A 26,878-nucleotide genomic window follows, 5' to 3' on the forward strand; every position below is an offset into this window, starting at 1 on the left:
AGGCAATACCCTGAACTGCTCTTTTCAATCTGTTTCTAGCAATTATTGCTGGAGGATGCCTTGGGCTTATCCCACAGGGCTGCTGGGAACAGCCCCATGTATGGTCTCCAAACCTGGCACATGCCCCTGGATCCTGGATTGACTCTTATCCTGCAGCTAGTGAAAAAGGAAAATAGTGCACTCAGGTCAGAAAGCAGCAGGGTAATTTTAATCTGAATCAATCTTTCAGGCAGGAGTAAGAATGTTACCTTCTAAAGTTCTAGGAATCAACTCTGACCCGCCTCCCGATGCTGGCCTTAAAGGCTGCCATCAGATAGTTCTCTCTCGGCTTCCCATTAGAGAACTGATAGAAAATTGAACCAAGTGTGTTTTGGGCAAGTACCCAAAGGCTTTCATATTGAGACAACCTCCTGGAAGAAGGTGAGGTCAGTGAGGGACTCTTAACGTGAACTTTCACAAAATTCAGCACTAGGGTCTAGCTCAGGAATGAACAAGTAAATGTTTAACCACCAAAGCTCAAACAACATACAGTCAGTGAAAGACAAGACATGAAATGTTTCTTTCTTCTCAGTTTATTGTTCTGATAAAGACAGCATTCAAAGGTTTACTCCTGCCTGTGCTTATAGCCCAAAGTGTTTTCCTTTTGTTATTGATTAATAACCCTTCCCTTGGAAAAAGGACTATGGGAGGTATTTCAAACTAGAAGAAAAAAATTTTCGGCACCTAATTCTAGAATAAGGTATCACAGTCTGGGTTAATAAGAGGCAGACTACCCTTCATATTCTTTGACCAGAGATAACTTCCCCATTTTCTAGATCTGATTTAGATTTCTAATCTTCTAAGTCCTGACCTCCTTTTCTTTTCCTAATACTTATGTTAACCCTAAAAGGGGAAAATTGCCTGTAAAGAATGCAAGCTGACTGCTCTCACAGCAACTCCTTTTCAGGTAAGAACACCACCTACACTGCATAGGCCTGGAATTTGAAAGGAATGTATTTCTCAAGGCTAGGAAAAAACAAAAGGATGAGTTACATCCTTTTTGGGGTAAAGATAAAATTGATCCTTTACTAGAAAACTAGGCTAAGAATTAAGAGACAGAAACTAGATTAGGTTCTGTTTTATATCTTCCCCTTTCCTCTCCAGCTCCAATTCCTCATCTAATAACTCTACCCATCCTACAAGGCATTATAGAAGTCCTATTGACCCATTACTGCTTTACCCCAAGATCTCAATGGAGCCAGCTCCAGCCACATCCCTAATCTAGCCAACTCCACCTAGCCTGCAAGAGAGAGAGAGGATACACTTGTGCACAATCAGAATTTCCAGGTCTTGGGCACAGTGCTCAGCTGCTCAAGTGGACAAAGCCCCCAGTGCTAGGACTGACTCATCAAATTCTTGCTTTTCTCTTCTCACAGGTATAAAAATATATTTCTGGGGAGGTGCAAGGGTAGTTCAGTGGTAGAATTCTCGCCTGCCATGCAGGAGACCCAGGTATGATTCCCAGTCCTTGCATTTACCAAACAAACAAACCAACAAAAGCAAACAAACAGAAAATTCAACAAATGGTGATGCAGTAACAAAAACTCACATGGAAAAATAATGAAATGTGACCCCGCCATACAGCATACAAAAAAAGAAATCTATATTCCTGAAGCCATTCCTTTCTTTTTCAACCACCATGCAGGGCCTAGGTGCCTGTGATTTTGTCTCAGCACCAAGCGTTTGGTTTTCTTTTTTTTAAGTACCAAGTGTTTGACAGACCCTGAACAATGCCCTGTTGGCAATTAACCTTCCTAGTCTGTCTCAAAGGAAAAAGACTGCTTATTAAACCAAGATGGGAGCTCTGTGTGTAACTGCATGAGGCTACGAGCAACAGCAAACTGGTCTAAGAATTAGGACACAAGTTTTGGGCATTTCTTCACCAGTGACTTTGGATTAAACACTTGACCTCTCCATGTCTTAGTTTCCTCATCTGTAAAATAAGGAAGATAATCACAAGAATGGTGTAAAGTACAAATGAGAGACTGGTATTTAGTAAATTATAAAACATTGCAGTATTATTATTACTGACATGGCAAGTCGGAGACAAAGAAGTAGGGAAACTAATACCTAAGCTAAGCATGCAAACACCTAAATTGCATGACTTGAACCATGACTTCTACTTTAGCCCCAGAACTCCACCTTTCCCAGCCCCCTCTAGTGCTATGCAGAAGAGCCTAGAATTCTACCACCTGAGTGCCATTCTTTGGTTTAGTTCAGCTTTTGCCTAGAAAATTTCTTTTTAAAGTAAGAAAAAGGAAGAACAAAACATTTAGTCCTTAACACTTCTTTCAGGTGAGAGGAGGCTTGCCACTCTCCTTCAGTCAGCCAGAAAGCACAAGGAAGGTATAAATGGCTATAGCTTTCCTTTCTAATACTGGCAGTGAGCCCCAGAACTCATTGCCAGGTCCTCCAAGTCCAGTCCTACTTTGGTTAATATGAGGCAAAGAATTAATTGCTGGTCAGGTTAACTTGAGGCTATCTGCTCTTGCCCCTTAGGACAATAATCCGGATGGGCTTAGCCTAACTTCTGGACAATCTTGCCTGGTGTCCCCTCCCAGACTGCAGTGCCTACAACATTGATTGGACAACCATAAGGGGCCAATGGCATAGCCATTGTTTCTCAGAATCCTCTCTTATCGCCTCCTGAAGGACTGAAGGCAAAGCTGCTTGGTTCTCTATGTTACTAACAAATAGGAAATTTCTAACTAGAGTTGTTATAGCAACTTTTCTCAGTCCTTCTCTCAGCAAAGAAAGATGCTTGCTTCCATACTAAACAAACAGAACCTCTAAACCTTCTTCTGAGTTGGAAGCCAATGCTCCTGGATAAACTCTGAATGTGAGAATCACCTCCTGGAGATACAGATTCCCAGATCTTTAGGCTTCGAAGCAGGGCACAGGGCTCAATATGATTTCCAGAGGATCAATCAGTCATCTTTCTCAGTGTCCATTAGGATACCAGAAGCTAGAACAGATTCAAAGGGCAGCTCTTAGGGTCTTGAGCCTCAACCCAAGGCCAGGCCCTTCCCTAGCCTCTCTCTGCCTCTATTGTCCAGAGAAGTAAAATAATAGAGGTCAGATTGTGAGAAAGGCAGCTTAGTCTCTAACTCAATTTAATTAAATAAGCACCTACTGGGTGCCAGGCACTAAGTCATGAGCCAGGGATATAAGACACAGTAGATACAGTTTCCACTCTCAAATTCATTAAGGAGAGAGACAATCATAATATAAAATGGTATGTTATAACAGAAGTTTGTAATTAAAAGTGAGCAATTAATTTGGGGGCTTTGAGACAGAAGTGAGAGGCCTAGGATTACCAGTACAGGGAAGGCCACAGAAAAGAAATAAAGTGTGAGCTGGGATCAGATAAGGAGTCCTTGAGGTCCGTCCAGCTCAAACCCAAACCTCTAGATTCCCTTACTCCAGTGCTATCACTTGGCCCAATCCTGTTGGCCTATCCACTCTGATCAATTCTCCAAATACACAAACTTACAAAAATGGCCATAAACCTTTTGTGTTCTCCTAAGGGATGCCTAAGGCTAAGAGAAATAAGGTAGTGCTCTTGGGGGACATCTGCATTTGAAAAGGGAACACATCAAAATAAATTGACTTAATAAAAAAATAAGGCTTTGATGATGGAAAGCTGAGAATTATGGCAGAGAGTAGTCCCCCCTTAAATCACACCACATTAGTATCAGCATACTGGAAAAAAATCTTCAGTTTTCTGAAATGGTGGAGTCTTTTCTTTCTCTCTGACATATCAAACAAAAGTGGCTAAAAACCTGAGTAAAAAAGGCAAAAAAAGGGGGGGGGGGGGGGCAGGCCACGGTGTTTCAGTGGCAGAGTTCTCGCCTGCCATGCCAGAGACCCAGGTTCATTTCCTAGTGCCTGCCCATGTAAAAAAAAAAAAAAGTGCTTCTGACCCAAATCTTAGTGTGTAGAAGACAAACAGGGGATCTCTGGAACAGGCCAGAACTCTAAGTACATATATCAAGTAGCCTCTTGCTTTGTGTGAAATGAGCCCAGAAGGCAAAAAGCCAAGAGCTCTGAGCCCCCCTACAGGAAAGCTCTTGGGTCATTTATCAATTATACTATATGGTTAATATGGTATGAGGAGAGGTTTTCTATGGCCACAGCAGATAAGGGGACTCTTAAAATGCTAATCTTTGGGAAAGAATCAGTGCTTACAGAATATCTTGTGAGAAGAAAATTATCAGGGGCACATGGTATGAAGAGTGAGACTGGCCTCTCGCGTTGTGTGAAATGAGCCCACAAGGCAAAAAAACAAGAGCTCTGAGCCCCCCTACAGGAAAGCTCTTGGGTCATTTATCAATTATACTATAAGGTTAACATGGTGTGAGGAGGGGACTTCTATGGCCACAGCAGATAAGGGCGCTCTTAAAATGCTAATCTTTGGGAAAGAATTAGTGCTTACAGAATAGCTTGTGAGAAGAAAATTATCAGGGGTACATGGTATGAGAAGTGAGATCAGCCAAAGGGCCTAGAGAATGCCCTAAGTCAGATGCTTAGCAAGGTCCCATTATTGCAGCTCCTGAGACTTGCCACCCCTCCTCACCAGCATTAAGAGGAACTCCAAGTATAAGCCAGAAACTGGAGGAAACACAAAGGAAAGAAAATCTCAAGGTTCAGTATCCATGAAGTGAGACCTTGGGTAATTTCTATTTAAGTTATAGTAGCATGAGAAAGGGCTCAGCCTCCCATGGATTGACACATCAAGATCTCAAAATGAAGCCTGAATGCCAATCAGGATAGCTGGGTATTCTGTGCCTTGCCCAGGGCTTCCTTTTCAGTAGTACCATAGTATGGTACCATATGGTATGGTACAGTACAGTATGGTATAGTACAGCACAGCATAATAAACCATAAAACAAATACACACATGCCCAGAATCAGACTCATCATGCCTTCTTCTCTCCTTATCACCTCATGGCTTTTGTGAGTAGACTGGAGAAAATAAATGAACAGGAATCTTCTTTATGCCCCCGACCCAAACAAAATAAAACAAAAACAAATCCCATTCTATATCCCTTTACTATGCTATTATTTCTTCACATAACTTATTATCCCTCTCCCTCCCCAACCTCTCCATCCTAGAATGTGGGAAGGGTCACTTTTGATCATTGGCGCCTAGAACAGTACCTGGCACATAAGGAACTCACTTTTCCCCCCATTGAATAAAAGGAATGAGAATAGAAAATCAGAATAGGCCATAGTTGGAAGGGTCCTTTAGATGATATACAGGCCTGGATCACAATACTACATTGTGATCTTGCCTATGAAGTGATTTTGTTTGCTTATCGTGTTTTGTTTTGTTTAAATTTTGAATTCGAAAACCTTTAGTCACAGCAGGTCTTCTGTTACCCTGTTTATAACCTTTGGTCTATATTACATGTATATAATACATATAACATTGTAACTATTGTTAATCTGTTTTACCTGGTGAACTCCTAAATGGGAGGGGCTTGCTTCAGTTCAGTAGTGAACTCCACTACTTTGGAAGCTGTGCCTCATTTGTTTTCGAATCCCCAATGCCTAGCACAGGGCATTACTATGCCTAGCATATGGCCTGGCATACAGTGAGAACTCAGTGCCATGGAAAGGATAAATGTGCTGATGGCAGAGTGAATTAGAATCCAAGTCTCCTAATTTCTAGTCCTCTTCTGTTTCCATGACAACATGCTGCCTTGAAGTTCTAGCTTTCCTTCTAGACTGATGACTTACAACCCTTTCACCATAAAAAACTAAGTTGAAAACGTCTCCCCACTTACACTTACTCACAATTCTCTGGGAACACACCCAGAACTGAAAAAGAGGTACTGGCAGCAGTGGCCTCTTCCATACTGTCTATTATCTGACATGCCTGAGACTGGTAGGAATAGGTCCTGTCATAGTTTCCATCATCTCCCATGACGGGGCTCCCATTTGCCATTCCAATCAGAAAAGCTGCCCTGCCTCTTATGCTAGTGATGGGTCTAGAACAGAGCTGTACAACAGAAATATAATGTGAGCCAGATATGTAATTTAAATTTTCTTTGTCACATAAAAAGGTGAAAAGAGCCTTCAAAGCTTGTCAGTAGATGCTCACTGCAAGGAGCAAGCTCTCATCTCAGGGACAGAATGCTCTGTTCTTTCACTCACTCAGACCCTTCCTGGAAGCACTACAAAAGTTCCATTTTGTGAAAGGTTCAAGCCTCCTTGTGGCTACAAAGAACAAAGTATTAAAACTCCACCCTGCAGGATGAGACCTTTTCTCCCTCTCAACCCTTTCCTTTTAGATACCCTGTAGCTCCATGTAGCTCCTTTCTAATACTCTGGGCAAAATCACAGGATAAATCCAGTTACTTTAACAGAAATTACCCCTTCATAGAAGGCTTGGAGACTTCTCATAGACAGGAGTATAATCTCAATGTAACTAGGTCAAAGGTATGCTATTCTACACAACACATACACAGAGAAAAACATAATGGTATAAAGGATTGTATTTGTTTAGAATTTTACAGTATACATGATTTCTATTTTATTATCACTACAGTCCTGTGAGTCAAGAGGGAAGAATTATTATTTTGATTTCACAGATGAGAAAAATAAGCTCAGAGAGGATAAGCGACATGACCAAGGCCACTAAATAGAGCTAGGATTTAAAGATGGGTCATCAAATCTAAAAAGTTAGTGCTCTATCATATACATACATGAGACAAATGGACAGACTACGATTTATGTGTACATACTCAAGTCTGAGAAAACACAAGGTGAGTTTTCTGTTTATATGGTACATGCATACAAGAGAGGAATGACAATACTCAAAATTAGACAGAAGGACAGTATACACACACACTCACACTGGGAGGATGGAAAGTTTCTCTATATACACAGGGAGATACAAGAAGAAAAGAAAGGTTTCCTGGCTACATGCATACATGCATGAGATAAGGGACAGATTAGCTCTCTATACGTATGCATGTATGCATAAACAGAAGGAGAGATGGTTTATATGTTTTCACATAAAACAAATGATGGAGTTGTCAATATGTATGTATACAGGAGAGGAACGGACAGGTTATTCATAAACACATTTGGATATGTCAAAAGTGAGAAATAGATTATTTGTACACATGGATGCACACAGTCAAAGGCATGGCTGGGTTATCTGTATACAGATAGGAGACCACCAAGAAGGGATGGATGGTCAGCTTATCAGTATACACACACGTGCACATGAAGATTCTACCCTCAGTGCTGAGTATGCTATTTTTCACTCATTATAATGACCCCAACCAGCAAGTTGGCTCAAATAGTTATGTAATTAATATAGCTGCTCCATACTCCATATTCTACCCACAAATGTTTTGCTTTTGTCTCTACTTATCATTCAGAGTCAGTCATACAGTCCATACCACTTACCTTTCTGCTGCAACCAAAACAAGGATTAAGGAAACGAAAAGAAAAAACTACATGAAAACCATGAATTCTCAAGTTTAGAACCCAAGTGCCGTCTTTAAAAGGAAATCCATTCAGAGACACTCCTTGGTTTTAAAGAGAAGCCGCAGACGAACTTTCTAAGCCACAGCACTGCTGTTTGCTCAACTGAAAAACAGAGCTAAGGACTATTATTTTCAGTTGCACCCAGCTGGCTGGCTCCACAGTGCAAAGTTGATGATAGAAACAATGAACAGCAGAGAAATCCCCTCAGTGAAGAGCTGGGCAAGAGTCTCGCTGGCTGCAAATCTAGGAATCCAATCTGGTCCACACCTCTCTGCTGAGTATGATTTCTGATGACCAGTCTGCTGAAGGCAAGAGGAGTCAAATTTCAATTGGATGTGGAATTCTAACTCAACTGATTTCAGGCTTTGAGACTGAGACAGAAAGCAGGGCAGCTCCTGCTGCTGCCGCTCCTCCTCCTCTCCAGCTGCTTCCTGCCAGCAACCTCCCATAGGGCAACAGCGCTCCTCACACGTTCCTGGCGCACACACCCCCTTTCCCAGCACACTCACGCACTCGAAAACCCTCGCCAGCAAGCTCACTCACACACCCTTGTTGAGTGTCTCTCCCTTTCGCTAAATATAGATTTACTCTCTCCCCTCCCTCATTTCCTTCCCTTGTTCTTCCCCCATCTTTCTTCTTCTCTGCTTCTCTACCTCTCTCATTTCGGGCTACAGGATATAAAGAAACATAAGACAGAGTTCCTACACTTTGAGGAGCTTCCAGTCTCAGAAGGAAACAGAACACAGCAAGAAACTGTCTAAGCACGATACAAAGGAAATCTTCCCTTCTACCGAGACAAGCTCTAGGTGGTTTTTGTTTGTTTAGTATGGTGTGTGTGTGTGTGTGTGTGTGTGTGTGTGTGTGTGTGTGTGTCTATATTTTGTAAGTATATAATCTGCCTTCCGGTATTTGGAGAAGCTGGAGAATAAAGAGCCAAATGCAGTTAACATCAACTAGCACCATGTTCTCAGAGCAGGCATCTAGTCTAGTTCTCACCGAATAGCTACGGCAAGAGAACAAACTAGAAAACAAGAACTCCCTTAAGGGGTGCCAAGGCAATGACTAGGGAGGGTAGGGGGAGCTAGCTGAGCTGAAATGAACTGTCTACTGCTGAAGTCAGGACCACAGATTGTTTTGGAATCCAGAATTAGGAATAAAACATTACCATATTGACCAAAAGAGTTAGGGCACTGGTTTCATCACCCAAATTTCCCAGTCTCTCTTTGCCAGCGGCAGCCCATTTCTCTGAAGATTTGTTAGCTAGATGTCTCTGATGTGGTCCTAATTCCTAACAATTCAAAAATTCTAGTTAGGATTTATCAGGAAATTGAAAGTGCTTATCTTCAAAGGACATGCAAGTTGTTAGTTGCAAATTAATGTTCAAGCAATAAGCTAAAGCCCCCTGATGCTCTAAAACATAAAATTTCAAATACATGACTCATGATAACCCTTTCCACTCCCCAAACATAGCAGAGAAAACATTGCTTGATGAGCCCAGAGAACCTCAGAATCCTTCTCAATTAAGAGCTTTGGTTAGCCCGTACCAATCTGGTAAAGCCATTGCTATTCTACCTCCTCTAGGCCTGATCTAATGAGAAAAAGGCCCTCTGCTCCCTGAAGCCTTAGGCCAACAGTAGATGAGCACATTTCATTCACCTACCCTGCCCAAGCAAGGATCTCAAATTTTGCTGCTCCTCAGTATTTCTCATGACAATCTTTAACAGAAAATGGCCTCTTTAGCCAAGGAACCAGGGAGTCAGTCTATGGGAGACAACCTAGGATCTTTCTCTGTAGAACAGACAGTCCTATATGGTACATAACACAAGCTTTTAAATTAAGAATGGTTTCCTTGCCATATCCAAGATCCAGAGGAGAAAATGTTGATTCCAGAGCCAAAATTTACCTCCCTACTGCTTTCTTCCAATAATACTGCTTCCCTGCAACCAAGGAAGAAAATTTAAATCTCAAGAGACACTAGCAACCCATTTCTTAACCATCCACCTCATTATACAGCCAACACTGCCAGCAGAGAAATACCTTCTAACCCATTTGGGAGCTGGCAGGATGACAGAAGAGATAAGGACTGACAGTGCAACTATAATCACATCCATATACAGAAGAAAATAACTTGAAAACTGTCAAATTTCAGTGGAAGTCACAGCCAATTTACTGAGGAGTTTCCCAGACTTCAGCCAGGAGAAAAAGTAAAGGGTTTTACATAAGAAATACAGGGAAAACCCAGAAGCAGCAGATATCATCAAGCTTGGGTTCAGGCTTGCCAGGTTGAGGAGAGGCTCAAAGCTCTCAAGATTCAGGAAAATCACCAGAGCTAGGACACTGACTAAAGAATCTACTTATTCCTGACTTATCTACCAATTACTCCAGGGCCCAGTTGAGGTCTCCAGAAGGTATACCTGAGGCCAACGTGGCCCTGTTTTGTCCATCTGCCTGCCCAGCTACATTCAGTCCATATTTGAAACAGCTTGATTTTCCACAAAAACAGAGGCTTAAAAACTAAAGACATGATTAGGACACAAGGCACATGCTATCTGTAATTATAGTCTTAAACTTCACAAGAAAACTCACGGCTTTGGCCATAAACCACCTTTGTATCTTTCAACTTCCCTTGCTTTCAGCAAAAACAAAGAGACTAATTGGGATAGTGATAAACATCAGTCAATATAAGTTCTGGTGAAAAAGCAGGGCTCCTGCCACCACTCTAAAGGGCCCCCAGAGCGCCAAAGAACACTCAGGCCTCCTCAGTGGACTTGCATTTTTGGGATTGGGCAGTCAAGGAATCCTGGGCAGACTGAAAAACAGCCCTGGGCAGGGCTGTTTTTCAGAGGTAAGAAGCTTTGCCACAAATAGCACAAGCACCTACCTCACTTGGGAAGCTTTCCTCAAAGCCAGGATGCTCAAGCTAGCTGGGCAGAACTGGAAAAACAGATTGGGTTAAGAAGGGAAAGGCACTTATCCAGAAGCTGTGAAATACTCTGAACAGACATTCTCAAGGTCTAGTTCCCAATTTAAATTGTTGCAAGATCTTCGCCTGGAGACAGATGAGTCAAGATGGAAATTCAACATGAGACACAAACACTCACGCAATCGTGGGGAGGTTCAAAGCTGTAGGAGCTTTAAAGGGGAAATGAAAGAGTGAGTTAGTCAGAAGACCACCTGGCACACAAAATATCTTTAGTTAAAGCATCTGAGAGGTGTCACAGAGACAATGGAGGAGGGTCTCACCAGCGACAATCCCCCCTCCCCTCATTCAGACCTATCTAAGTCTCCCTGGGGCCAGATAAAACTGGTCTGCAAGCAAAAATAGTGCCTGCTCCAAACCTGGCCTTACCTTTCCAGGTGTCACTGTCAGAGACAAACAGGACCAGGGCAAGAAGGTACCTATCATATCTTTCAAAGTTAGCATTCACACATGCAGGGTACAAAGGATAGGCGGAACAGAAGTCTGGTCTATGAGGGAATCAGATGGAGACTAGTTTCCCTCTCTACCATGAAGTGAAGCCAGAAGGAACACAAAGAGGCTGACACAGAGCCACCAGTCCAACACAGCTGGGATGCGTTTGATGAGGAAAATGGTTTATTCTAGTGACTAAGAAGTATTCTTGTTTTCCTATAGAACTATGTCCTCCACAAACTACTCAGAAATTATATGCAGCAAAGAATAATGGGCAATGACAGGTAATCCTCCTCTTTCCCTCAGGAACATGCCCCCTCTGCCTTCCCCTCTCAGAATGATGTGCTTGGCTGAGATGTGCTGATCTTTCTGATGTGCTGAGGCTTAGCTGCTACACAGCCTAAATCAGACCTGACAAGCTGCAAGGCAGGCCTAAGGAGTCATAAATTGCTGATGACTTTCAGTCCTACAATCAGGTCAAGCACCATCCCTGATTAGCTAAAGCTTGATCACATAGAACTGATAAATAAATTCTTCAGCTAAGCAGTTAGGTTTTCAGCCTGTACCTCTAAAGGCCAGGCTCCATTTCCTTTCCAGAACCAAATGATTAAAAACTCATAATCAGAGTGGCCTTCGTGTCTACTGTCCTCTCAGTTATTTGATCAAAAGTCAGAGCTCCAAGATTTAGGAATTAACGCTGGTTTTGAACTAGTATCTGCTTACCTAGGTCTCAGTTCAATCCTCAGAGTACACTATCTATGCCTCAATCTCTCCACTCGAAGGAAGCTAAGAGGCCATGTTGAGAATTCTCTAATAGGAATCCAAAATATGAAATTTCATGGAGAAGCAAACCTCTTATACTAAAAACAAACTATCTAACTCTCCTAAAATTGATCAAATATCCCCTTTGTTTGTATGTTCTGAAATGTGCCTTAGGGCACACCCACATCTGGAGAATTCTCTTGCTTTAGGCTCATTTCTACATATGTTCTAGCCAGGCACATGAATCTTAAGTGTCTTGGAACACAATGATGGGACCCCAAAGAGGAGATAGGATTAACCATATATTAAAAAATATCTGGCATGAAGCACTGAGTTACTAGAAAGCTAGCTAATGTACAAAGGGGAAAAGAAGACTTAAAGGAGACCCATTCTTAGTTAGGGATCTGTGACAGCATAATGAGGAAACATGGTAGGGAGAAAAGGCAGCTAGATAAGTCAGAAAAGAGAGCCAGACTTAGCCTGGAAAGCAAGGACAGCTGATGACAAGCTTGTTGGTGTTGGCATTGCTGGAGCACTAACTGCCAGCTCACCCATACCAATCATACGCAGAGTTGACATCTCTGCTCAGACTTAGGATCCTTACAATTCATATATTCTAATTCTCAGTGGAGTGACAAAATCCCCTGCAAAACCCTCTGTCCCCTGATTACATTTCACCAAGTATAAATCTATCTTACCTTCTTACTTATCATATCTGTTCCCTTCTCAACAACTGTTAGTCCAGGCTTCATTATTTCTCACATGAGCTATTGTAAATATTCCTCCTCCCTAGTGTCCCTCTATGTTAAAAGTTAATTTTAACATACATAGCTCCTTCTCACCCCTCTCTATCTCTAATCTATTCTCCACAATTTGCCAGACTGATGTTTCTAAAATATAAATTTTATTGCTCAGCTTTTAAAATCCTTCAGTGACAGTTCTTAAGAAAAAGTCCAAGTTGCTTAGCACAGTATTAAAGTTCTTTTTTGTTCGGTGGATGTCTGAAGGGATTCAGTTTTCCAAGTACCTAAATTTGGTCAAACAACACCTCAATGAAGCGCATCCTTTATATTTCCAGATGGCACTGTCTTGAGTACCATTAAAGAGTAAGCACCAGGATGGTGAGGAACACTAGTGACAGCATCAAGGGCATGTCAAAAAACAAGACTTGTAACCAAAACAGCAAAAACTACTTTGATACCCAAACAGGAAAAACCACTTTGATATCTTTCAGAGTTACCAATATAATTCCACCAAAAACCTACTAAGTATCTAGGTGTTACGCCAGGCATAATGAAAAGCCATGATGACTTTAGGACGTTCATGACTTAATACAGGAGGGATTATGGTGTGGGCATTGTTATACCTACATCATATATCCTGAGGAAGAGGAGTCTCAGATTTTAAGTTTGAGTGACTGATAGTGATATTTATGAGAGACAGCATATAGAAGAGGAAGAGAAAGAAAAGAGGATGAGCACAGTTTGAACACATGGCATTTGAGGTGCATATAGGACATCCAGGTGACAATATCCTTAGGCGGGTGGATATATGAGTCTGGAGCTCATGCAAAGAGGCCTGAAATAGAGATAGAAATTTGAGATTCATCATTGGACAAGTGGTAGTTGAAGACATAGGCAAGATGATCTAGAGACGAGAATGGGGGTGTGTGGGGAACAGAGCCCTGAGAAACACCAAGTTTGAAAAGGCAAGCAAAGAAAGAGAAGTGATGTGAAGGAGACCAAGATGGAGCTGTCAGTAAGAATAAAGCACTTGGGAAAAAAAGATACAGAAACCAAGAAGGAAGAATGTTTTAGGGAGGAACAAGTCAAGAGTTTTTATCTTACCTGTCACAAAGAAACACTCCAGGATGTTGGTTTTCATCTAGAATACACTTTGTAACTTGTCATATTTGGCTATTTACTTTTGAATGTCCTCAGGTGTTAACTAATTAAACATATTTCTTTAGCAGGCTTGAAGATGATAACCAGCAAAGGGAAGCAATAGCCTAAGGAATTGAGGAAGAGTACTTGCTACAATTTACCTCTTTGTTTTCACTTTAAGAAGTCTTATTTCATAAACTAGAATTGTACTTATGCCTGCTTTGGAATAGGTAGTAAACCTAAACTTCAGTGCTTATAGAATGAACTCAACTTTCTGGCTACATGGTACCATGGATCACCTTAATTATATATTCTTATAAACAAAGGAAGCAAGCTATCTCTTGATTTCCATTTTCCCAAGCTTATAACATTTTATTTCTTGGACATTTCCTGATATTTACTTAATAGCAATTGGTAACTTAATATCCTCTGGGAATTCTTTTTTCAAGACTTTTCTTCAACCACTCTCCCACCAAAGGGATTGTTCCCTATTTTAAATTTCTATGGCAACTATTTTCTGCTACAAATGTTCGCCAATCCTTTTGTAACCAATTATCTATGATCCTGTAATACCATTTCATAATTTTAAGCATTCATTCCACAAAACCTGACTGACTGCCAGGAGCTATATCCTAAGAACTGGCAATCAGTTTCTGATCTCAAATGCAATTTAACATTTGGGATCATATGCATGGCAAGAAGAAAAAGGAAGGCATAAGAAGATATACAGCTAGGAACGGGGTCTCTGAATCTCTGAACTCTGTTTTTCTACCTGCATCTACTAGGTCCCCAAGGCATATTGGCAGAGAAGATACCCCAGATAAATGTCCAAGGTTAATACCTAAGACTTCAGACATAAATCCCGACATGGGCCTCTGTCATGGTTAGGGACAGGTGTCAACTTGGCCATGTTGTGGTACCTGTTCGTCTGATTGGGTAAGCACTGGCCTGTCTGTTGCAATGAGGACATTTCATAGGATTAGGTTATGATCACGTTAGCTACATCCACAGCTGATTCCATTTGTGATCAGCCAAAGGGGAGTGTCTTCTGCAATTAGTGATGCTAAATGCAATCATGGGAAGCCTTTTAAGGAGGACTCAGAGGAGATAAGTTGCATTCCTGCTTTGGCTGGCGAGCCTCTCCTGTGGAGTTCATCCAGGCCATCCATTGGAGTCATCAGCTTCGCAGCCTGCCCTGTGGATTTTGGACTCTGCGTTCCTACGGTCACGTGAGACACTTTTATAAATTTTATATTTGCAAGTGTTCCCTGTTGATTCTGTTTCTCTAGAGAACCCTAACTAATACATCTTGGTACCAGGAGTGGTTCTTAAGGAACAGAATCTTAAAAATGGGTTTTTATGAATGGTTTTCTACTCTGACTGGGCTCAGAGACACTAAGGACTCTGATTCCCATAATCAGAATGACACTCCCAATCCATGGACTGAGTTGGCAAAGGAGATAGTCAAAATATCATCATTCGATTCTCCTAATGCTTCACTTGTACGAAGCCAGACTCTGGGGGATAATGTTCTTGACACCTTTACAGAGTTTTGTAGAAATAAGAGTTATAGAGATGTTGGTTGGTTGTTGTTAGATATACTGTCTGCATTAAAGGGTGAAAGGGATGGGCTTAAGGCTTCAAACAAGAAGCTTAAGTGCCGTCTGAAAGATGTAGAGGTTTCTATGAGTATCCTCAAGGAAAATTTTATTTCCTGTAGCCGTAGACTTGAGATCTCTGAAAATCAGACTCAGAATCTTATTGTTAGAGTAGCAACTTTACAACGTAAACTGAAATCTCAGTCTTGCATGGTGTCTGCCGTTAAAGTGAGGGCATTGATTGGAAAGGAGTGGGACCCTGAAAAATGGGATGGTGACATATGGATTGATAATGATGTTGGGGGTGAGGTTGAAACCCTAGACCATGGTGAGCCTTCTTTAGATAACCCTGTAATAGTCTGCCCTGAGGACATAGCCGCCCCACCTTCAGCCTGCCTTGAGGAATTGGCCACCCAACCTCCTCCTGAAGGGATTAGCCCTAGAGTTATTAATCCTGTTTCACCAGATGAAACTGCAAATGAAAGCCCTGAAGCAAATGGCTTGGAAGATATTTCTAATTCTTTTCATGACCCACCCCCACCACCCCTCATTTCTTCTAGACCTATAACTAGACTAAAGTCCCAACAGGCCCCTAAAGGTGAGGTACAAAGTATCACACATGAGGAGGTACGTTATACTCCAAAAGAACTGTGTGAGTTTTCCAATTTATATAGACAGAAATCAGGGGAATATGTGTGGCAATGGATTTTAAGAGTGTGGGATAATGGTGGGAGGAATATAAGGCTGGATCAGGCTGAATTTATTGATATGGGCCCACTAAGCAGAGATTCTGCATTCAATGTTATAGCTAGAGCAGTTAGAAAAGGTGTTAACAGCTTGTTTGGGTGGTTGGTTGAAACATGGATCAAAAGGTGGCCAACATTACCTGAGGTTGAAATGCCAGAACTGCCCTGGTATAATGTAGATGAGGGGATCCAGAGGCTTAGAGAGATTGGGATGTTAGAGTGGATTTATCATGCAAAGCCTGCTCTTACACCCCAGGAATGTCCAGAAGATGCACCTTTTACCAGAACAGTGAGAAATAAGTTTGTGAGACTAGCACCATCATCCCTCAAGAGCTCTGTGGTTGCAATTCTCTGTAGGTCAGATATTACTGTAGGAACTGCTGTCACTGAGCTGGAATCCTTAAACACAATGGGGATGACAGGATCCCGAGTTGGCAGAAGCCAGGTGGCAGCACTTAATCACCAAAGACAGGGTAGACGTGGGTATTATAATAGACAACAAACTCAAAGGAGGCATCAAAATTATATGACACGCAGAGATTTGTGGCATTGGCTAGTAAATCATGGGGTGCCTAGAAATACAATAGAAGGGCAGTCTACTAAATTCTTGTTGGAGCTGTATAAACAAAAGAGTTCTAGGTCAAGGGAACAGAAGTCTAACCTGAATTACAAAAACACAGAATCACGGCCCCTTAATCAATTTCCAGACTTGAAACAGTTTACAGACCCTGAGCCCCTTGAATGAAGGGGAGGCCAGGTCCCTATGGGGAAGAAACCTGTTACACTGCCACAAATTTATACTGTTGACCTTCCTCTAAGTCTTCCTCAAGGAGACCGACGGCCTTTTACCAGGGTAACTGTGCATTGGGGAAAAGGAAATGATCAGATATTTCGGGGATTATTAGACACTGGTTCAGAAGTGACATTAATTCCAGGGGACCCAAAACGTCACTCTGGACCACCAGTCAGAGTGGGGGCTTATGGAGGCCAGGTGATCAATGGAGTTTTAGCTCAGGTCCGTCTCACAGTGGGTCCAGTGGGCCCCCGGACCCATCCTGTAGTTATTTCCCCAGTTCCGGAATGTATAATTGGCATAGACATACTGAGCAACTGGCAGAATCCCCACGTTGGTTCTCTAACTCGTGCAGTGAGGGCTATTATGGTGGGAAAGGCCAAGTGGAAGCCACTAGAACTGCCCCTACCAAGCAAAATAGTAAATCAAAAGCAATACCGTATTCCTGGAGGGATTGCAGAGATTACTGCCACTCTTAAGGACTTGAAAGATGCAGGGGTGGTGATTCCCACCACATCCCCATTCAACTCTCCTATTTGGCCTGTGCAGAAAACAGATGGGTCTTGGAGAATGACAGTGGATTATCGTAAACTCAACCAGGTGGTAACTCCAATTGCAGCTGCTGTTCCAGATGTAGTATCATTGCTTGAGCAAATCAATACATCCCCTGGTACCTGGTATGCAGCTATTGATCTGGCAAATGCTTTTTTCTCAATAGCTATTAGTAAGGACCACCAGAAACAGTTTGCTTTCAGCTGGCAAGGTCAGCAATATACTTTCACTGTCCTACCTCAGGGGTATATCAACTCTCCAGCCCTATGTCATAATCTTGTTCGCAGAGACCTTGATCGTTTCTGCCTCCCACAAGACATCACACTGGTCCATTATATTGATGATATCATGTTGATTGGACCTAGTGAACAAGAAGTAGCAACTACTCTAGATTTACTGGTAAGGCATTTGCGTGTCAGAGGATGGGAGATAAATCCAACAAAAATACAGGGGCCTTCCACCTCAGTAAAATTTCTAGGTGTCCAGTGGTGTGGGGCTTGTCGAGATATCCCTTCTAAGGTGAAGGATAAATTGCTGCATCTGGCCCCTCCCACAACCAAAAAAGAGGCACAACGCCTAGTTGGTCTTTTTGGATTTTGGCGACAACATATTCCTCATTTGGGTGTGCTACTCCGGCCCATTTATCGAGTGACCAGAAAAGCTGCCAATTTTGAGTGGGGACCTGAACAAGAGGAGGCTCTGCGACAGGTCCAGGCTGCTATGCAAGCTGCTCTGCCACTTGGGCCATATGATCCAGCAGATCCAATGGTGCTGGAAGTGTCAGTGGCAAATAGAGATGCTGTCTGGAGCCTTTGGCAGGCCCCAGTAGGAGAATCACAACGCAGACCCTTAGGATTTTGGAGCAAAGCCTTACCATCTGCTGCAGATAACTACTCTCCTTTTGAGAAACAGCTTTTGGCCTGCTACTGGGCCTTAGTAGAGACTGAACGCTTAACCATGGGCCACCAAGTTACCATGAGACATGAGTTGCCTATCATGAGTTGGGTGTTGTCTGACCCACCAAGCCATAAAGTTGGGCGTGCACAGCAGCACTCTATTGTAAAGTGGAAATGGTATATACGAGATAGAGCCAGAGCAGGTCCTGAAGGCACAAGTAAGTTACATGAAGAAGTGGCACAGATGCCCATGGTTTCCACTCCTGCTGCCACATTACCTTCTCTTTCCCAGACCAGAGCTATGGCCTCTTGGGGAGTTCCTTACAGTGAATTGACTGAGGAAGAGAAAACTCGGGCCTGGTTTACAGATGGTTCAGCACGATATGCAGGTACCACCCGAAAGTGGACAGCTGCAGCATTACAACCCCTTTCTGGGGTGTCTTTAAAGGACAGTGGTGAGGGGAAATCCTCCCAGTGGGCAGAACTTCGAGCAGTGCACCTGGTTGTTCATTTTGCTTGGAAGGAAAACTGGCCAGAGGTGCGTTTGTATACTGACTCATGGGCTGTTGCTAATGGTTTGGCTGGATGGTCAGGGACTTGGAAAGACCATAATTGGAAAATTGGTGACAAAGAGGTCTGGGGAAGAAGTATGTGGATAGACCTTTCTGAGTGGGCTAAAAACATGAAGATATTTGTGTCCCATGTGAATGCACACCAGAGGGTGACTTCAGCAGAGGAAGATTTTAATAATCAAGTGGATAAGATGACCCGTTCTATGGATACCAGTCAGCCTGTTTCCCCAGCAACTCCTGTTATTGCCCAATGGGCTCATGAACAAAGTGGTCATGGTGGTAGGGATGGAGGTTATGCATGGGCTCAGCAGCATGGACTTCCACTCACCAAGGCTGACCTGGCTACAGCCACTGCTGAGTGCCCAATCTGCCAGCAGCAGAGACCCACACTCAGCCCCCGATATGGCACCATTCCCCGAGGTGACCAGCCAGCTACATGGTGGCAGGTTGATTACATTGGACCACTCCCTTCATGGAAGGGGCAGCGATTTGTTCTAACTGGAATAGACACATACTCTGGATATGGGTTTGCTTTCCCTGCACGCAATGCTTCTGCCAAAACTACTATCCGTGGGCTTACAGAATGCCTTATCCATCGCCATGGTATTCCACATAGCATTGCTTCGGATCAAGGAACACACTTCACAGCAAATGAAGTGCGGGAATGGGCACATGCTCATGGAATTCTCTGGTCTTACCATGTTCCCCATCATCCAGAAGCTGCTGGATTGATAGAACGGTGGAATGGCCTTTTGAAAACTCAATTACGGTGCCAACTAGGTGGCAAAAACTTGAAAGGCTGGGGTAATGTTCTCCAGGAAGCTGTGTATGCTCTGAATCAGCGTCCACTGTATGGTGCTGTTTCTCCCATAGCCAGGATCCATGGGTCCAGGAACCAAGGGGTGGAAATGGGTGTGGTGCCACTCACTATTACTCCTAGTGATCCACTGGGAAAATTTTTGCTTCCTGTCCCTGCTACCCTGAGTTCTGCTGGTCTACAGGTTTTAGTTCCAAAACGGGGTGTGCTTTCTCCAGGAGAAACAACAGTGATACCACTGAACTGGAAGTTAAGATTGCCACCTGGCCACTTTGGGCTACTTATGCCTCTGGATCAACACACCAAGAAGGGAATTACATTATTGTCTGGGGTAATTGACCCTGACTATCAGAAGGAAGTAGGACTGCAACTACATAATGGAGGTAAAGAAGAGTTTTCTTGGAATATAGGAGATCCCCTGGGGCGTCTATTAGTACTACCATGCCCTGTGATTAAAATCAATGGAAAACTGCAACAACACAATCCAGGCAGGACCACTAATGGCTCTGAGACTTCAGGAATGAAGGTTTGGGTCACCCCACCAGGCAAAGAACCACGGCCAGCTGAAGTGCTTGCTGAGGGGAAAGGGAACATGGAATGGGTAGTGGAAGAAGGTAGTGATAAATATGAACTTCGACCACGTGATCAGTTACAGAAACGAGGACTGTAATGCTGTTTTGTTTGTGTTATACTATTTAAGTTGTAAGATATCAAGTTTAAGAATGAATGTTGTCCAAGGATTTGCACCCTATTCTGGAGAGATTTAATGTGTTTCCAGTTATATGCAGGACAGTTGAGTATTGTCAGGTAAAAGAAAAAATGCGTGCTTATTTTTGTTTTCATTTGGAAATCTAAGGTATAGGTGCCAAGTTGACAAGGGGTGGACTGTCATGGTTAGGGACAGGTGTCAACTTGGCCATGTTGTGGTACCTGTTCGTCTGATTGGGTAAGCACTGGCCTGTCTGTTGCAATGAGGACATTTCATAGGATTAGGTTATGATCACGTTAGCTACATCCACAGCTGATTCCATTTGTGATCAGCCAAAGGGGAGTGTCTTCTGCAATTAGTGATGCTAAATGCAATCATGGGAAGCCTTTTAAGGAGGACTCAGAGGAGATAAGTTGCATTCCTGCTTTGGCTGGCGAGCCTCTCCTGTGGAGTTCATCCAGGCCATCCATTGGAGTCATCAGCTTCGCAGCCTGCCCTGTGGATTTTGGACTCTGCGTTCCTACGGTCACGTGAGACACTTTTATAAATTTTATATTTGCAAGTGTTCCCTGTTGATTCTGTTTCTCTAGAGAACCCTAACTAATACAGCCTCTTACCTTGATAAGCCCAGTGGGACTACAAATACCTCTTTACAGAAAACTAATTCAAAAGACAGGTCCACTTGATCCCATGCCACTGGCTCCACATCCTGGACAAATTTCTGAATCTTTCTCCAGAGGAGACTCAAAAAGAATACCAAAGGCTCAAAGCAGTTTTATCAACTTGCCTTTCCATGCCCCAGTTTATTCCAATTGACAGCTCCTGCCTCCAACATTATAGCCCAACAAATAATCTAAAAGAACTACACTTTCAAATCAACTCATAGGAGAGCACTTACTCCTGGAAGTGGAGTGAGAAGACATCCTTCCGCAACCCCTAACAATTAGAGTGAGTGACTAATATGCATCTTAAAAGACACAGATAAAAACATATGAGAATTTGAGGAAGAAAAATATTTCCAGCTTCAGAGGTGCTGGTTTGTGGATGAAAATTAGGGAAAGGTCTGTGAAGGAGGTGATATTCGAGTTTGATACTGCAGGATGGAAAATATTTGGATATGTAAAAACTGAAAAGAAGAAAGGGCATTCAAGGAAGAGGAGACAGAATGAGCAAAGATGTGAAAGAGAGAGAAAGGACGGTACCTTGTTGGAGGAAAGAAAATAAACATTTACTGAATGCTAACAACATGCCAGGTCCTGTTCTACATGTATTACTTATATGACCTTATTCATCCACTGAGGCAGATATTATATCCAATTTAGAAATGAGAAAACTAAGTTTCCAAGAAGCTGGATGCATTTCCTAAAGTTACACAGCTAGACAGTGGTAGAGCCATGTCTTAAACTCAGGATCTGGCTTATTCCCAGGGCCAAGTTCTTCCAACTGCAGAATGCAGCCTCTGGATTAACAAAGGTTAGAAAAGTGGGATGGGTTGAGTGATAGGTGGAAGCCAGGCTAAAAAGTTCAGACTATAATTTAACTAATAATAGAAAGAAAAATTAATGATTTTTTGAGGAGAAACTTTCATTTATTCATTCATCACATATCTGTTAAGAGCTAGCTGTATGTCAGGCATCAGGGATATAAAGTTAAATAGACCAATTCCTCTTCTGTGCTTTAAAATTTTCATTTGACTTTTAAATTTTAAATTTAATTTTAACAGTTAAAAGGACATGAACACAAAGAGAGAACAGATATGATAAAAGAGATCACAGAGAGAAAAAGAGCAATATTAATAAATGATCCTATGTGGGAGGGAAGAATAAAAATCACACCATGATTTTGAGTGGGTGATTAGCAAAACAGGATGGTACTTTTAATACAAATAGAGAACGGAGGTAGAGGAACAGGCTCAGGAGTGAAGTTTTAAGTAGAAAGGAAATCATGGAAGAAATAACCAGCAGATAACTTAGACATGAGGACAGAACCCAGGGGAAAAAAGGAAGAACTGGAAGTATAGATGTGGGAGTCATCCAATCAGATGGTTGGAAGTCTAGTGGCTGCCTAGCAGAGGCCAAGACCAAACATAGTATTTATCATGCTGGATTTGCTTAATTAATGATTCTTGATTAAAAGGCTGAAGAGATGCAGATCTGAGATTAAAAGAGATGCCTGATGGAAAGAATATACAAAGAAGGAACAGACAGACAAAAAGCTGGGCAAAGTAAGAAAGAAAGGAGGAGAACTGGGAGAATATAGAATCAATCATAGAAGCCAAGAAAATGGGAAATTACAAGTAGGGAGGTTTTTTAAAAAAACATTATGGAATACTGCAGAAAAAGTAAGAATGTAAGGACCAAGAAAAGGTGTCTGAGGAGAGAACAGTATTTACATATTTAATTCTTACTTAATTATTTTTACCTCCCCCAAGACCTATAAGCTTTGGAGGGTAAAAAAAAAGTCTGAAAACATCCCCACAGCACCCAGTGGTACCCACTTCTGGTTGGTTTCATTTAAAATGTAATACTTATATATTAATTGCTTCCTTTTGGATGCTTTGGCAAAAGGATTTTCCCTCACAAAGAAACAGAGTGCCTTTCCAGCCACTTCTCATTGGTTGGACTGTCAAACAAGCACAGGAGTCAGAGAAGGTGGTAGGAAGTGAGAAGGGCAGTTTTGCTTGTTAATTCAAAGCAAGTAATTTTCTACAGAGTATAAATTTTATTTATTGCATAAAAATTAATTAAGCATTTCCCTTTATTAATACTATGTTTAGAATATGCTGCCAGCTAGAGCCAAGGTCTGATGCTAGTATGACCCCCTCCTCGGATTCTGGGCTAGTCAATGATATCATGGCATTTCTCAAAGATGTTTTTTTATACGTCTTAGACGCCAGAGCTGAATCCACCCCTGCAAACTAGCTCCCCAAATCCTGCTCCCAGATGTGATATCTTGTAACTCACAAGGCTCAGACACAGCCTAGAACCAGGCCAACGCTAATGGAAAGGCTACCCACCGATGAACATACAGATTCAGGACATAAAACAATTCTAGAACATTTCAAAGAATGTATGCATTTCTCCTGACAACTGTACAAGGCACCCCTTTGAAGATGTTTCCCCGGAGTCTAGGGCAGCCTTTCAGTCTCTTCCTTAGACTTCACAAAGAGGGGCATTCTGCTGACTTCTTCCTCACAGGCAACACAGAGGCAACAAAGTACCAGCAATACCTTTGGCAGGTGACATGGTAGCCTCAAGCCTAGGCTAGGATGGTCATGACAGAGCCCTGGAAACCTACAGATTTGAGAAATACTAGGGGACCCTACGATCTTGCCCCATTCCTGTGGGAAAGAACAGTTATTATCTCTAATTTATAACCTTGAAAAAGGAAACTGGAAATGATTTGTTCAAGTTTTCATACTTTAAGGTTAAGTTAATGCAAGGACCCAATCTTTCTATTTCTCATTCATTGTGCTTTGCCCTAAAATTTTGTTAGTAACAAGGATAATAGTAAATAGATACAAATAACATTTGATAATGTGAATGTCTCTGCATATACCAGTTTAGAGGCCACATTTCGCGCCAACTGGACTTAACGAAACCACCTAGTAAATATATTAGAAACCACTGAATCGTATACTTTTAAAAGGTGAATTTTGTGTAATGTAAATTACATCTAAATAAAAAGATATTTGGTACTTAAAAAGGGGGGCCATAGGACTCCTTTTTCAAGCCACTAAGGGGAAATAGTATAAAAGTAGGGCTGGATGAGAAAGCTGGAGAGTACACAGAGCATCATATTTCTTTGTCTCTATTTCATTTTAAAATAACGAGAAGAAGCAGAAGAAAATTTTCTGTGAATAGAGGGAGAAGCCATGGCTGGGTGGTAAAAGATGAAATTAGGGAATAATATAGAAAAATTTCTCAACTGAAGCTGACTTGGGAAAGCATAAGTGTGACCCCTCCTTTTCTAGAGGAGAAAGGAGACTTCCTCATTCCTTTCCATTCATTCAGAATGAACAAGGACTAGCTTTCCTACTATATGCCCTTTTCATTCATCCTGTCAACATATATTTATGAAGTACCTATTATACGCAGAACGAGTTAGTTACTTTATCCTTTCCTCCTTCTGAAGCAAGAGAAATGTCTGCTCTTAATTCTCTATAATATAGAAGATGGCTCTGCTTTCTCTTATCTCTCAAGAACCCTATCAGACCTAGTGACTCAGGATTGATTTGGGGAGCATGAGAACAAAATACAGGACATAAAATAGATTTTGGAGTAAGAGATGATGTCTTCTGATAAGATATATTGAGTTTGAGCTGCTGATGGGGCAAACAAATATCAAAAAAGTAGTAAGAAATATGGGTCTCGAATTCAGGAAAGAGATCTAGATCAGGGATATAGATAGGAAAGAAATCCACATACAGTTGGTAGTTAATGTAATGAATGAGATTTTATAGAAAGAACATATAGAATTATATGGAAGGTGATTGAGGTAAGAACCCCAGAAAGACCAACATTTAAGAAGTGAGCAAAGAGAGAATCAGAGAAAGGAGACTGAAGAGATATCAAAGAAAAGAGGCAGTATTCAGGAGTGTCAAATGTTGCAGATAGGTCCAATAAGACTGAAGAGAAACCACTAGATTAGGTAGCTTAGAGCTCACCGATGACCTTAACAAATGCAGTTTAAATGAAGAAACTGAGGAGACAGGCTACAGCGAGTTCACGTAAAAGTTAGGTAAGATAGTGAGGACACTAAGTATAGATATCACTGAAATCTTCTGAGACTGTATCTCAAGTATATTACTTGCACACCTAGTCCACAGAATGCTTTCCCTAAAGAGTTGCATGGTCAAATAAGTTTGCAATAATGTGCATACTATATCCCTCTCTTGAAAAATCACAGCAGGTATAAGTATATTCAAGTTGCTGAGAAGTCCTACAATAAAGCAATCTGTTGGTGTTACACTATTAAACTCAGTGTGTGCCAAATTTCTTTGACCATGAAACCCTTTATCATGTTATACTGATTAACATCTCCAGAGACTGAAGTCCATGGAATACACTTTGGAAAACAGGAGTCTAAAATCATGGTAATAAAGAGTACTGTTAAGAATACAGATTCAAGTCTAGCATTAGAGTTCTCACGAGCCTGACCAGTAAGCCTGCTTTCACCTCAGAGGCCTTGCTTTCCTTCCTTCCAGGCTTGGCTCTCAGCCACCTGCTAACTCTGGCCTTCGGCCAGCCATTCCAATTTCAAGAACTTGTCTTTCTACAATTTCTGGCCTCTTCACAAGGAGCCTTCACCACAGAAGTTCCAGCTGTTGTCTTATATCTTCAGGAAAATCTTCCAGGATCAAGAGGCAGCAACAGCCACTGGGGTCTCCCAACACTTATAAACGTTGACAGAGCTGGGTGTCCATGAGAATGTATTCCAACTTCTTCCAGACCAAGGTTTCTTTCTTTATTCCAAGAAATGTTCCCAAACCTCTTCTTGCCTAGAGAAGCAACTCTAACCTGAATGCTATCAAAGAAAAGGACCAGTTAATGATCCAGCTAGGCCTGGACTTGGAGCCCTACACTTAATATAGCCTGGGAACTGGAATTGGCTGTTTCTAGTTTAGAAACCATCTCTGTGGGACAAGCCCATCCCTAAGCCAGGTAAACTCTTTGCATTGCAATGAGTGCCAGGGCCTCAAGGTCCCCTTCACTTCAACCTGGGGGATATGGCTAGAAATAGGTCTATCAGCCCTTAGTAGAACTTGGTTTGATCCTGAAGACACCTGTCAGAGGAGACAGAGAGGCTGAGGTGAATTTTCGGTTTGAGGACAACTGTGCCAGGCTGAGACATTCCCTTCATACTTCCCTGCTGGTGGTAACCCTCAATCCTGAACAGTGCCACCCTTCTTCCCGAAAAAGGAGGGCAGCCATTGTAAGGGATCAGGAGCTCGACCCCAACCAAGTGGAAAGTCCCCCACAGACCCATGAAGAACACCCGGTAATGGGGTCAGGATGTGGGAATCACACTAACCTGTTTTTGCAAAAGCTAATAGCACTCTTTGCTTCCGTAGATAAGCTTGCTTGCTTACAGCTGCAAAACCAGGATGTGGGTCTGTGAAACAAATGCCACTTCTCTGCTTCTGTGAATAAGCTTGCGATTTCAGCCTTTATAAGCCCACTCTGCAAGCCCCATGCTGCTGCTCTCTGAATCCTCCTTCTTGGGATTTCTGAGGCAGTCGCTGGCCGGCTAATAAAGACTCCTAATTAGCTTGCAAATTGACATTGTGTGGTCTTTCTGTTGGTGCGCCCCACAACACCATCACTGCCCCTTAGGCTTCTTGCAAGAACCTCTGTCATCGTCTTCAGCTATGCATCAACTTCCAGGACCTGGGCTGACAGAAGTGGATCACTGCCCCAAAGTGGTTCATGGAAAACTGCTGCCACATACTGCCCCTTCTTGCTAACCACCTCTCTCAACAGCTCCAATTATGCCTTCACGCAAGCTCTCATAAATGCAGCTGTCCCAGAGATTCCTCAGGATGCCTGTATCCCCACCAACCTGTCCCCCACTCCCATGCCCTAACAGGACAACGA

At 42.3% G+C, this 26,878-nt stretch overlaps 1 protein-coding gene and 1 pseudogene across 5 annotated transcripts in view; one reads left to right on the forward strand and one right to left on the reverse strand.

The window, feature by feature from the left end:
* The window catches only part of UNC13B (unc-13 homolog B), a 289,854-nt gene that overhangs the window by 68,031 nt on the left and 194,945 nt on the right, over positions 1-26,878 (reverse strand). The window lies entirely within an intron of this gene.
* On the forward strand, positions 121-26,402 carry LOC143674166 (growth/differentiation factor 3 pseudogene; annotated as a pseudogene).

Source organism: Tamandua tetradactyla, chromosome 2, assembly GCF_023851605.1.
Source record: "Tamandua tetradactyla isolate mTamTet1 chromosome 2, mTamTet1.pri, whole genome shotgun sequence".
In the NCBI taxonomy this organism is placed as follows: Eukaryota; Metazoa; Chordata; class Mammalia; order Pilosa; family Myrmecophagidae; genus Tamandua; species Tamandua tetradactyla.